The following is a 13,581-nucleotide window of genomic DNA, read 5'->3' as shown; positions in this document are numbered from 1 at the left end:
TGGCATTCTGGAACACTTCGGTGGCTGATGACACCCTGAAGCTCAGCCTCTTGTACCTCCTAAGCCCCACGTAAGTGGAGAATGTGGTGATGTACCTGCTCTCTGCCGGGAGCTCCAGCTGATGATATCCAGCATTCAGGTCAAGCTTCAAGAACCACATGGCCCTGTTGAGGTCCACCACTATGTCGTCGATCGTGGGTGTTAGGTGTCATTCCCTCTTGACGGGCTGGGGAGGCACATGTCCATGCACAGCCGGATGGCCCCGGGCTGTTTGGGCTTCAGTGCTATGAGCTACGATGACACCCACGGGGTTCGGCCAGATACACGCTCAATGACGCCCAGATCTTCGAGCTTCTCCAGTTTGGCTTCTACCTGCCGTCTTAAGTGAAATGGCACTCTTCTGTGCCTCAGAGAAGTTGGCCTAATGGAGGAATCAATATGCAGTTTGAACTGCTTGCCCTTCTGTTTTCCCAGGCCCTCGAATAGTTGTAGGAACTTCCGCAAAATTGCATCAGCATGAAGCTGAGTAACTGGTTAGCAAACAAGACTAAACCCAGGTCTTCTGCCATCTGGCAACTGAGGAGGGTGCCCTTTTTTCTTTATGTGATGTGGAATATTAGCCATGTCATTTTCCTGTTGCCGGTGACATCCACTTCGATCACTTCTCTTAGGTGGAGCAGGCGTGACCCGCCATGGTGTATTTTTTTGCCTTCGTGAGAGAGATTGGGGCATGGTGATAGTCGCTCATTGCCCTGAGTCCATGACATTCACCAATGCCCCGGTGTCAATCAGTGCTTGTACCGTGGAACCAGCCACCTTGATGGAGCACATGGAGGTGGTAACCTTTGCTTGTCAGCATGGCTTACGAAGGATATGACAAACACGTTGTCATCCTTGCACCCTATGTCAAAACCAGGTCCTTGTGACAAACTCTTCCTGGGTGTAGTGGTCTTTGATTGACAGCTGTCGGATGTTTGGCGTGAGACCACGTGACTTGTTGAACGCTGACCGGGATTTACCGCTCCTGCACACCCTCGCAAAAATGGTTTTGCTTTCCACACCGGGAGCAGACCTTTCCTTTGGCATAGCAAGGGCCTGTTGGGGGGTGTTCGCTCCGCAGTTCCCACAATGCCCTCCTGTCGGTGCCTTCGTGCCATTGCGGGTCAGGTTTGGGTGCCTGTGAATGGCCTCAACTCTCTCTTCCTTGACCTGGACAGGCCAGGGAGCATATTTCTTGGCAGCGCTCCTGTTGAGGGCGGCTTCCATCTTGTCTGCTCAGGCGTTTAACAGCTCCTGTGACCTGGCTAGTACAAGAGAGTCATCAAATGACATTCCGGGTTGGCGGAGGATTAGTCTCCTGACTAGTACCGATTGACACCCCTGGATGAGCTGGTCCCTTATCTCTTCTCTTTAATCCACAAACGTTCATGTGCTTGCTAGCCACCTCAGTCGTGCACAGAACATGTCCACCGATTCGGTTTCAGACTACTTGGCCTACCTTAACTTGAAGCTCTCACAGTCTGAGCTGAGCTGGGGGTCTAAGTGTCGGTCCAACGCTGCCCCCGCAGCATCATTGTCATTCTTGTCTCCGGTATTCAAAGATGTCATAGAGTTCTCCGCCCCCATAATATTTCAGTAGCGATCTCTTTGCTGCCCCATCTGTCTCGCTCATGCCCCTGAAATAGAGGTTGAAGCACCCTATCCAGGCTTTCCAGCGGGGGCTGCCATTGAAGGGTCAGCGATTTCAGTAAACGGAGAAAGTGAGGTCACTGCAGCGTGGTTGTGGTATTGGGGTGGTGCTCAGGCACCTGCCTGAGGATCAAAAGCGCCTGCTTGAGAGCGGCTGCTACTGCTTGGGGTTGCCTGCTCAGGGTTGCTTTTCTTGCTGTAGTTTGCCCTGCCTGGGCACGTTGACAGTTGGCCCGCATCCTGAGGGCTCACTTTTGGTTGATCCCTTGCAAATCAGTGTAGTATGGTGTGTACCAGACACTCTCCTGAGTGTTGCAGTTTACTCCCCTTTTGTTTAATATTTTTCTCTTTTTTCCAGCTGTGTTTGTGTACTTATTGACTTTTCTTCCCTTATTGTTTCACGCTCTGTCAGCGTGCAATTTATGCTCTTCAACTGCTTTCATTCTATCCTCCCTAGTGTGGTTGTGAGACACGTGGGGCCCAGCGCGCTCATTCACTCTGAGCCTCTCTCGACCAGTGTGCACGTGTCGGGACACTTCGGGCGGGCCGCACTCTCCAGGTCAGAGGCAGTTCCCAAAAGTTGTCATGCAGCATCAGCCCACCAGGGGCACACAGGCAGCCTTCGTAGGGACGCTCCAGGTCCCCGTCCGTGTGGATAGCAGAGGGGGTTTCCCTCAGCTGAATCAGTGAAGTCAGGGAGGTGGCAGCAGAGAAGACGCTCACTGTGCAGCATGCCAAGACAGCGTGGGGATCAGCTGCACTGATCAGGGGAGGTGATTCGGCGAGGCGCAGGTTCAGCACCAGCCTTGTCACCAGTGTAAAGCCCAAAGCCCATGAGGGTGAAGCCTACCCCTAACCCAGAAATAACTAGACACACACAATGTGGTACTCTGTGTGGCAGAAAGACCCCGAGCGGTCTTTCCCCATGTATTTATCTCCTCGGGCGAGCCCGCCCTGAAGAGTGGGTCAGTGGCAACAAAGTAGGGGAGAGCCCGGGATGCCTCTCTACACCCACCACTATTGCCTCTGACTGAAGGCTGTGCACATCAGTGGATGTATTCTCGTGGAGGTGGTCATGAATCCCATTCTTTGCAGCAATCGGTCAAAGACCATTGTCATCGGTGTTTGATGCCCATGGAGGGTGGATGCAGGAACAGGTGTGAGGCAGGCAGGCCCTGCATCCCACTCGTGACATGCTCATTCAAAGGTTGTGTGCAGTGTGGGAGATCTGTCCATGAAGTGTGAGGTACTGAGCCTGGCAATAAGACAGATTCTGTGGTCCACCCAAAACTGCCCATGGATTCATGAGATGGTCAACTGGGAGGGTAGGATCATAGTGCTTGTTGTGCATCACTTAGTGTCCTTGGCCATAGGTTGTGCACATCAAGGACTGTAAGCCTATGGTGTGTTAATGGAGGCTCTGAATGGAGATCAATCAATGCAGGCATTCTCCACGGTACAATGCCTATTGCTCATTTACCTACTTTCATGCAATCTGTCACTGACTGTCTGATGCAAAGTTTTACTCATGTATCTCTCTCAGTATATGCCACTTGCACAACCTCATTAGAACGTGATGAGATTTAGTGCAAGTGACATAAAATAGGGTATACAAAACATGTTTGTTATAACAAAGAAGAGGGACAAGGCGGGCTATTCAAGCGGGTCCAGCGTACGTGCCCGAAGTAGTGAGAACAAAGAAGAGTACGCAGTTCCCATGGGGGGGGAAAAGGGGCGGCAGAGGAAGGTATGCACTGAGAAAACAAGCCAGATTGAGGGTACCCAGAGAGCAACCAAAGAGTAACCAAGGGAGAGCAGGAGGAGTACTCCCTTTCGGGACCTAAAACCCTCACACACCCAGCAAGCTAGGTGTCATGCTTCATCAAAGGGGTTTTTGCTCCTCGTCAAGCTGGCGGTGCAATGCCTGACGGGCACCCAGAAAAGGTTAGGTAATCCACAGGGATTTTTATTAGCGTGGTTATCTACCTTAATAAAAAAAATCTGGTGAGATAGACTTCCTGGTGCAATGATCCAGGACAGTGTACTCTACCATGTGATTAATTAGTGTTTGGTCAATCCTGTGGATTACCTAACCTTTTTTAACTCTGCACCACCATCACCTGCACACATCTACACCCTTTCACACGAGGCCCCCATACCCGCATGCACTAACTGGCAGGGACAAATGATCTCCGATAAAGAGCCCCATCTGGGTTCCCGTCAGGCATTGCACCGCCAGCTTGACGAGGAGCAAAAACCCATATAATCAAGCAGCTAGTACTCCTCCTGCTCTCCCTTGGTTACTCTTTGGTTGCTCTCTGGGTACCCTCAATCTGGCTTGTTTTCTCAGTGCATACCTTCCTCTCCCGCCTCTTTTCCCCTTCATGGGAACTGCGTACTCTTCTTTGTTCTCTATACAAAACATGTACCACACATGTTTTGTATAGAGAACAAAGAAGAGTAGTAGTATCCCTGTAACCGGCAGTGTTTCAGAAGCCGACGGGGCCATCCGCGAGGACGCTGAGGGCGCAGGGAGCGTCGGACGTGGAGTTGCTACGCAACCATCCAGCCTGGGTTCTGACAGCATGAGCAGGGAAATTTCCATTCTACCAACGGGGCAGGCAGGCGCTCTCGGCAGGAGGAGCTCTGCACCAGAGACAGTGTCAGTGGAGAGCATGCCAGGTAATGCACCAGGAAAGGCAGTGACCCCAGAAGGAGGGTGGAGGAGAGGCTTAACAGGTAACTCAGACATGTTGGGGGCCATATTGATGATGGAAACCGAGCTGGGTTTGGGCTTGAAATCAGACCTAGGCAAAGATAAAGATAAGAGCAGCGCTTTAACTCTGGTGGGGGAGGAAAGCAACACACCCGGCCTTAAAGTCCACTGCGAAGAGAGTTTAAACAGGATTGGGGAAGGGCCTTCAACAGAGGGAGAGTTTTTCTCTCCAGATGAAGGTTCTGAGACAGATCAGAGCGCCGAGGGCAGTTCAGAGGAGCAGTCTAGCTCAGGATCAAGTATGGCTGGCAATGATACGACCAGGAAAAAACTGAAAAGACTGTCAATGTTAAGTAGACGCCACACTGAGACGCCATCTGGGGGTTCCAACCGATTAACATGGGATTACTCAGCTACCTCGTTAACATATTCTGAAGAGAATAATAGGAAGGAGATGCCTTCCGAATCTACAGCGCAACCAGCCCCCTTTGACATACTGCTTAGCACCTTAAAGCAAATTCAAACAGAAGCGAGGACAGAGAGCCGGAGAGCGAGGCAGGCCTCAAAAAAGATTCAGAGCACAATGAGGAAGATGAACAAACTATATGATGAGATTGCAGACAGAGTTACAGAGGTAGAGGAACGTACTGGCAAGCTGGAGGATGATGTTGGGACTTGGCGTACCTTCCAGACGACCCAGGAAAAACTCTCTGAAGAATTCCAGTGGAAGCTGGAGGATTTTGAAAACCGCCAGAGGCGGAATAACGTTAGAATCCTGGGTGTGGCAGAAGGGCTTGAGGGGCAGGATACTAGACGCTTTGTGGTTGGCTTGTTAAAGGGTGCATTTCCTGACTCCGCCTGGCAATGGGACAAAGAGATACAAAGGGCACACAGATTCCCCTTTGCACTAAAGAAAGGTTACGGAGGAGAAGGGCAGGGCAATCTACCCCGGGCAATTCTTGTTAATGTAGGTAACTACCTTCTAAGGGAAGAAATCATCGAGAAAGCCAGACCCGACAAACGGTGCACAGCAGGGGGCGTCACCTTTTTTGCCAGGCCCGATTTTTGCCACGCCACAGTGGAGAGAAGGTGGAGGCTAAGGCAAATGATAGCGCCTTTCCAGGCGCAGGGGTCTGAAGCATATCTTCTCTTCCCTGCAAAGCTTAAGGTCGTAACAAAGGGAAGAATTAGATTTTTTCTGTCAGAGATTAAGGCCCAACAGTTCTTAGATGAGCTCAAAACACAAAAGGGAGGGTAACAGAGCAATGGTACTTTGCTGAGTTGATATCCAGTTAAGACTATACTATGGGTTGGCGAGATCCCGGGGGGGAGGAGGGTGCGATTAGCACTACCCAAAGCGACCACACATAGGTCTAATTGACCTATTTGCCAGGAAACAGGGGGGGGGGTGCTGCTGGGATGGGAAGGACAAGGGGGGTCAAGAGGGGGGGCTCAAGGGGGGGGGAAGAGGGGGGGGAAAAATGTAAAAAAACTGGTTAATCTATCTGAAATGCTTGAACACACCATACTGTCTTCTTTTTTGCTATTTGTGAGTACACTTGGTAGGATTCATAGGTTATATGGTCATGTATATCGTATTAAAAATTTGGGGACACTTTGGAAAACTGAAAGCTTGCAATGAACTGTAGAATTGCGAGTATTAATGTGTGTGGGTTAAATGACTCTAATAAGAGAAACAGGGTAGCGGCGCTGTTAGGGGGGTTGCATCTGGATATAGTATGCTTACAAGAGACCCATATAGAGGTGGCTCAGGCTTATCTGCTTGGACAACTAGGATTCACAGTTTTAGCTAAATCAAAACAGGCTACAAGGAATAGAGGGGTCGCGATACTAGGGAAGATCAGGGATATGGTTGTAAATAAAAAACAGGAAGATGAGTTGGGGCGGTGGGTCATGTTGGATTTGACTTTTAGGGGTGTGAGGTTTACTTTGGTAACTATATATGGCTCAACGCAAGATGACCCGGAGGTGTTTCAATTTGTAGATTCAGAGCTGGTTAATTGGCCTGAACCGATCATATTATGCGGAGACCTGAACATACATGATTTTAGAGACCCTACTTTACAGTCAGGGACTCCTTATTCAGGAAGGAAAAAAAGAACCTATAGGGCATTGTGTGATTTGGTTAGTAACAACTCTTTATTCGACCCTTGGATAGAGCTGCACTCAGCTTTAGATGGTAGCACATTTTATTCTGCCCCTCATAAATTGATGGTTAGGCTGGATTATTTTCTGGTTTCTGGATCCCTCATTAATGCAGTTTCAATAGAAAAATACCCCCGCCTAATTTCAGACCATAACCCCTTGGTTCTAACAATTAAAATAGGGTTGGATAGAAGGGAAAAAAGGGAGTGGACTTTTGAAAGGGCATTACTGCAGGAGGAGGGATACAAAGAGCGTATGGGATCATGGATCAGAGACTATTGGGACTTTAACAGGGGTACCGCTAGCCCGGGAATGGTTTGGGACGCCTTTAAGGCGGGGGTAAGAGGGGAGACCATGAGCTATGTGGCAGCTGCAAGGACAAAGGAAAAAAACAAGATCACGGAATGGAACATGAAACTCCTTAATGTAGAGAGGGAATTGGGCGAAGCAATATACCAGCAACTCCCCTTAGAGCCAGTGTTATTGAAGACGGTGTCACTAAAGGCAGAAGCCTCTGAACATATGCTATCCAAGGCGGTGGGGGAGTACCTGGCCCGAAAAGAGGGGATATATGAATTCAGCGAAAAGGTAGGGCACTTGTTGGCTGTTCGCACCAGGCAGCGAGCAGCAGCAGCTGATATTCTTGAGATGATAGATCAATTTGGAAATCGAGTGGTAGGAGCAGATGGGATACAGAAAGTCTTCAGGCAGTTCTATGCAACATTATATACGGAAAACATAAAGGGGAACTCTCATGAGATAGAGGGGTATCTGAGAGGGGTGGCTCCAGAGGGTATCTCTCCAGAAAGGAAGGAGGAGTTAGAGCAACCATTCAAGAAAGAGGAGTTTATAGAAGCATTAAAACTCCTTCCTTCCGGAAAGGCTGCAGGTCCCGACCAGCTACCGGTGGAATTTTACAAAGTTTTCTCTGAAGGGTTGGCTAAGGATATGTTTGATGTGATGATTAAGGCACAGCTAGGGGAATCAATCCCCGACTCCTGGGGGGGGGCCGATATAGTGGTGATTCCCAAAAAAGGGAAACCTCTAAGTCAGCCAGGATCATACCGCCCAATAACGCTAATGAAAGCGGACTCAAAAATCTATTCCAAAATTCTGGCTAGAAGGTTGGCAGGAGTTATTGAGGAACTAGTTGTTCATTCCCAACATGGGTTCATACCAGGCAAGGACACCACACAACACACAAGGCAGGTTTTAACTTTTTTTGACGCAGCTAGTACCCCAGGAGACCCTATGGCTGCGATCTTCTTAGACGCCGAGAAGGCTTTCGATAGAGTCTCCTGGGAGTATTTGTGGGAAGTATTGAGATGGAATGGCATTGGCAATAGATATATCAAAGCAATGCAGGCATTGTATAAGAACCCTACGGCTAGAATTAGGGTGTGTAGGGGATTTTCAGAGGGAATCAGGATTGAAAGAGGCACGAGACAGGGCTGCCCGTCGTCTCCCTTACTGTTTGCGCTGTATTTGGATCCTTTTCTGCGCCGGCTTGAATTGAATGATGGAATTGCTAGGATGAGCTTGAATGGGTCGGAAGCGAAGATCTTGGCGTATGCGGATGACGTGGCCATCCTAACCCCATATCCAGATGAGGCAATGGTGGAAGTAGAAAGGGAGGCCGAGTCTTTTGGGAAAGTCTCTGGGTATAGCTTAAATAAAACCAAGACCCAAATAGTGAGCAATCGGTATGTGCAAAATGAGCAAAACAACATAGACTTAAGAAAGGTTAACTCAGCAGTCTACTTGGGGGTAGAGGTATCTGCGAATTTGGAAGTAGCAGTACAGAATAATGTGGTTCCCCTGCTAGCGAAGGTAAAATCAGACCTAGAACGACTTAACAACCTTCACCTGTCCTTGCTGGGATGTACGAATGTGGTTAAAATGTTGATACTCCCAAGATTTTTGTATTTTTTTAGGGCAATCCCACTATTCTTTGAAGCAAAGTGGTTTTCAGCACTAGAGAGGATTCTTAATAAATTTATCTGGGCCCATGGGAAAACGCGCAGGGCTTATCGGTATATGACACTTCCAAGAGAAAGAGGGGGATGGGGCGCACCTGACTTCAAGCTGTATTATTGGGCTGCGACCATTCAATATATGCAAGGCTTAATAGGGGGGGGAGATGATCCAAGGGGAGAGGGGTCTACTAGAATCTATAAGGCTGTATTAGGGGAAGAGGCTGAAAACTGCTTTCTGGCTTGTGTGGAATACGGGTGCTATAAAAGAACTAGATATAAGACGGTTGAGGCAGGAGTGAAGATATGGACGGCATATATGAAGAAAGTGGGGCTAGGAAGATTCAACCGCTATACAAGACTGTTTAAAAATAGGTCATTCCCAGACGAGGTGTTCGGAGATAGAGTAATGGAAAGCTGGATGAAAAAGGGGGTAACAAGTATTGGAGATCTGTGGGGGATCCAGGGTTTGGCCACCTTTTCGGAGATATGTATTAAGTTTGGTTTAAACAATAAGGATTTCTTTAAGTATTTACAGATTAGGAGCTTCTTAGGGAATAAGCAAGGAGGGCCGGCTGGCTATAATAAAGTAGAGATAATGGAAAAAATAAGACTAGGGGGGGACTGTTCAATAAGAAGTCTATATGCTAGCTTTGTGTGCGGTATGCAGGACGATTTGGATAAACACAGTGAAAAATGGGCAGAAAAGCTGGAAGGAGAACTAGGGTGGTTCCAGGATTCTTTGGAGCTAGGATGTTCAGTGCTGTGTTCGGCGTCTTTACAGTCGCAGCACTATAAAACTATATACTCCCTATACTACACGCCAGCAAGGATAGCGAAATGGGGAGGAACAGAGGGTATAACCTGTCCGCGTTGTAACTCAGGAGAGGCGGATATAATACATATGTTTGCATTATGCCCACAATTACACACACTGCTACGAAATCTTGAACATTTCATGGAGGCTTCACTTAAGATCAAGTTGGAACTTAAGCCAGTCCACATACTTTTAGGAATAGTACCAGAAGAAGGTGAACATCATGAGTTTGTTTTTTTGGCTATGGCAGTATATAGATTGTGTATTGCTAGGGCATGGCTAGACCCTAACCCCCCGACTCTACAAGTTTGGTTGGCTAATTTACTGTCCTCATACAATCTTGAAAAGCCAATCTATGCAAGGAAAGGTAGGAGGGGGAGGGAAAGAGGGATGCGGATTTGGAAACCAATAGCAGATTGGCGGTCGGGGATAGGTTAGGATATATCTCAAGAAGACCATACATCATGTTGGACAGTGTTTGAAAAGATGATTAAGACGGAAATGTTTTTTGTTAAACCGAATGTTTTAAGTCACTGAGTGTACATTTATACATGGTGTGTTGTAACCTAATTTCTTTTTTCTTTCTGAATAAAAAAAAAAAAAAAAAGAAAAAAAAAACATGTACCATATTTTTCTAATATACATATATACATATATATATATTTAAACCATCAATATTGGCTTGAAAAAAAGGCATTCATGTATTTAAAAAAAATAAAATGCAAGTTTAATTTTGTTCCTTCTACTTTGGGGAATTTGCAAGGCAGTTCAAGCACGTAGTGACAATCTGTTACCAGGAAGGATGGCATGCTGTGATGCAGTGACAGATGTTGATGCTATCTCTTCCGAGCTCCACTTCCCTCAGGCTGCACTAAAATAGTTATGATTCCAAGCATTAAGATGCTTGCAAGTCGATTATCTTCCAAATTAATATTGCCCTCAGTTTCCTCAGCTGAGTTTCTTGTCACATAATGTACATAGGGAATATTTCAATGACAAATCTTTCTCTCCAGCAGCGATTGAATAGATTTAGGTGGAGACCATATGTCATTGGCCTAATACACCCTGCTATCCTGACATATGGCATTGAATGTGTACTTTGCTGGTCATCCTGCCTAGAAGCCATAGTTCAAGTTGGGAAAAAAACTATTGCCTCAAGAAAGGTAGAGCAACAAAAAACTTCTATCTGCCTTTCCTCTGGATCTCCTACAATAAGGAGTTTTATCATTTATATAATTAGGACAAAAACTATTTGAACGTGGAATGATACATTCACAGGAACCAATGTTTTCAATGCTGTACGACTCACAAATATTGACTGACTGACTGACTGACTGAATTATTTTTAGAGCGCTCTTATGCCGAGGCGTCTTGGCGCTGTAGGACGGAGAAGAAGAGAAGGATTAGGGCAGTACAAAAAGCCAGGTCTTCAAGGCCTATCTGAACTTCACTATGCTCATTTCGCAACGGAGTGAGGATGGTAGGCTATTCCAGAGCTTGGGGACTTGATTGGAGAAGGATCTGCCGCCCCAACGAGCTCTCTTTGTCCTAGAGATGCGCAATAGATTTTGAGAGATAGATCTAAGTGAGCGTTCAGGTGCATATGGTGGGAGAAGGTTGGAGAGCTGTTTGGAAATCTTCCCATAAAGGGATATGTGGGCCAGGCATAGGACCTTAAAGTGGATTCTTCGCCTGACTGGGAGCCAATGGAGTTCACAAATAGCTTTGGAGGTGGGATGGCGTTTGGGGAGGGTGAGCAGTACTCTGGCCGCTGCGTTTTGAATTGACTGGAGTCTGTCAAGTTGTCGTTCATCTGCACCAATGTACAGGGCATTACAATAATCTACCCTGGACATGACCAGCGCGCCTACTACCGTTTTCCTCAAGGAAAATGGGATGTAGGGTAGGATTTTCCAGAGGATCTTCAGTGTGAAGAAACAGGCTGATGTGACCTGGCTGGTTTGTGCTGTACAGGTGAGGTCCTTGTCCATTATGATGCCAAGGTTTGTGACCCTATTGGCCGGGAAAGGGCAGGTGCCAGCCTCTGAAGGCCACCACAGGTCGTTCCAAATGGAGGGTTTTTGGCCAAACTTGATCACCTCCGTCTTTTCAGCGTTAAGCTTGAGGAAGTGGATGTTCATCCACTTCTTTACGTTTGACAGACAGTTTCTAAAACTGGTAGCGGTGGCTTCCACCGTCTGGGCAAGTGAGACTACCAGTTGGATGTCGTCAGCGTAGGAAACTAGGTGCAGGCCATGGGATTTTATCAGTGCAGCTAGGGGGGTGACATTAAAGATTAAAAAGGGTGGGTGAGAGGGCCGATCCCTGGGGGACGCCACAAGGTAGATGGAACTCCTCAGATTGGAGACCGTCCCAGTGAATTTGGTGGATGCGGGCCTCTAGGAAGGACTTGAGCAGATTTAGGGCGGTGTCCGTAATGCCCAACACCCTCAATCTGTTTATGAGGACCCCATGTTTAACTGTGTCAAACGCCGCTGTCAGATCCAGTAGCATCAGAGCGGCTCTTCCACCCTCATCCATGGTCTGTCGTATGTCCTCCGAGGCTATGATCAGAGCCGACTCAGTTGAGTGATGGGCCCTAAAGCCATGTTGTGTAGGGTCTAGTAGGTGACAGTCCTCAAGGTGTTTGGTGAGCTCCTGATTCATAGCACTTTCCAGAATTTTTGCAGGGAGGGGTAGACATGATATCAGGCGATAATGTTTGGCTTCCATGGGGTCTAAAGTCTCCCTTGTGAGGATGGGCCTGATACATGCCTTCCTCCAGCTGCTGGGAAAATGTCCTGAGCTGATCGCCGTGTTAAGGAGCGGTATGAGGGCCTGACTAATTGTTTCAGGGACAGATGTAGGATGTGAGGGGGGAATGGGTCTAGTGGGGAGCCAGATTTAGTCTGTAAGAGCAAATTGGCGACCTGAGAGTCGCCTAGCTGAGATAATTTGGGGAGTTCCAGAACAGGCACCTGTTGATCTGTTTCATAGGGGAGCTCCTCGCAAGTAGGTAGCAGACGAAGGTCGTCATAGACAGTCTGGACTTTCTGCTGAAAGAATTGTGCTATATTTTCCACAAACTCTTGATGTGGTTTGAAGGTTGTTTCTCTGGGACTTTTAGCTAGGTGGGTAATGGTTTTGAACAATTCTTTAGAGGAGTTGGTGGACTCCTGGATTTTCTTTGTATAGAAGGTTTTCTTAGCTTGTTCTATCGCTAGCTTATATTCATGTAGGGCTGCAGTATACTCTTTTCTGGTCTGGGGGCTATAGTCATTCCGCCATAGCCTTTCTGCTCTCCTGCATTTTAGTTTTATCAGTTTAACCTCCGGGGTATACCATTGTGAGGTTGCTGAGTGAGTCCTAGGTTTTTTTTACTCTTCCGGGGCTAGCTCGTCCATTGCCTGGGTAAGCCAGGTGTGGAATTTCTGGGCTCCGCTGTTGCTGTCGCTACTTGTGAAGGAAGGCATATCCCTTTTGAGTTTATTTGCAAGGGATGTGGCTTCAAGTTTTTTCCACGGGCGGATTTTAGTCGGGAGTACAAGGTCTTTCCTCCTTGCGTTTGTCAGAGTAATTGTAAGGGAAAAGTGAATGGCAGCGTGATCGGACCAAGGGAGCAGGGTAGTGGAAGTGATCTTAATGTGGTGATTGTTGGTGAAGATTGCATCAAGAGTGTGACCGGCAGTATGGGTGGGTCCTGCCACTAATTGGTTTAATCCATAGATGCGGAAGTTCTCTATGAGGGTAGAGATTTCCATAGAGTTATTGTCCGCTAGGTGGAAATTAAAGTCCCCTAGTGTAGTGAAGGTGGATTTATCTGAGGTGGATTCCAGAAAGGTTAGGAGGGCATTTGTGAACAAGCCTCTGGGTCCTGGCGGTCAGTAGAGCAAGAGGCCAGTAAATATTAGTTGGTTATTGTACTTGACCAAAAAGGATATGGCCTCTGCTTCTAGTCCCGCCTGAGGGAGGATGTTTATTTTAAAGATTGACCGGTGGATGATAGCTACCCCATCACCGGTAGCTCCCTGCCTGTCAACATGTACTAAAGAATAGTCCGTGGGTACTGCTGTATTCCAGTCAGGCCCTGATGAGTCATTGGCCCACGTTTCTGTTAAGAAGGCCAGGTCTACATTGTGGTCAGTCATGAGAGCTTCAATTTCGTGTTTGTGCTTTGGCATTGACCCAACATTTAGGAGTAAGTTTTTTAAGGTTTTTGT

Source organism: Lissotriton helveticus, chromosome 3_1, assembly GCF_964261635.1.
Source record: "Lissotriton helveticus chromosome 3_1, aLisHel1.1, whole genome shotgun sequence".
Lineage (NCBI taxonomy): Eukaryota > Metazoa > Chordata > Amphibia > Caudata > Salamandridae > Lissotriton > Lissotriton helveticus.
The sequence above is the reverse complement of the archived record's forward strand: the minus strand, read 5'-3'. Positions refer to the sequence as shown.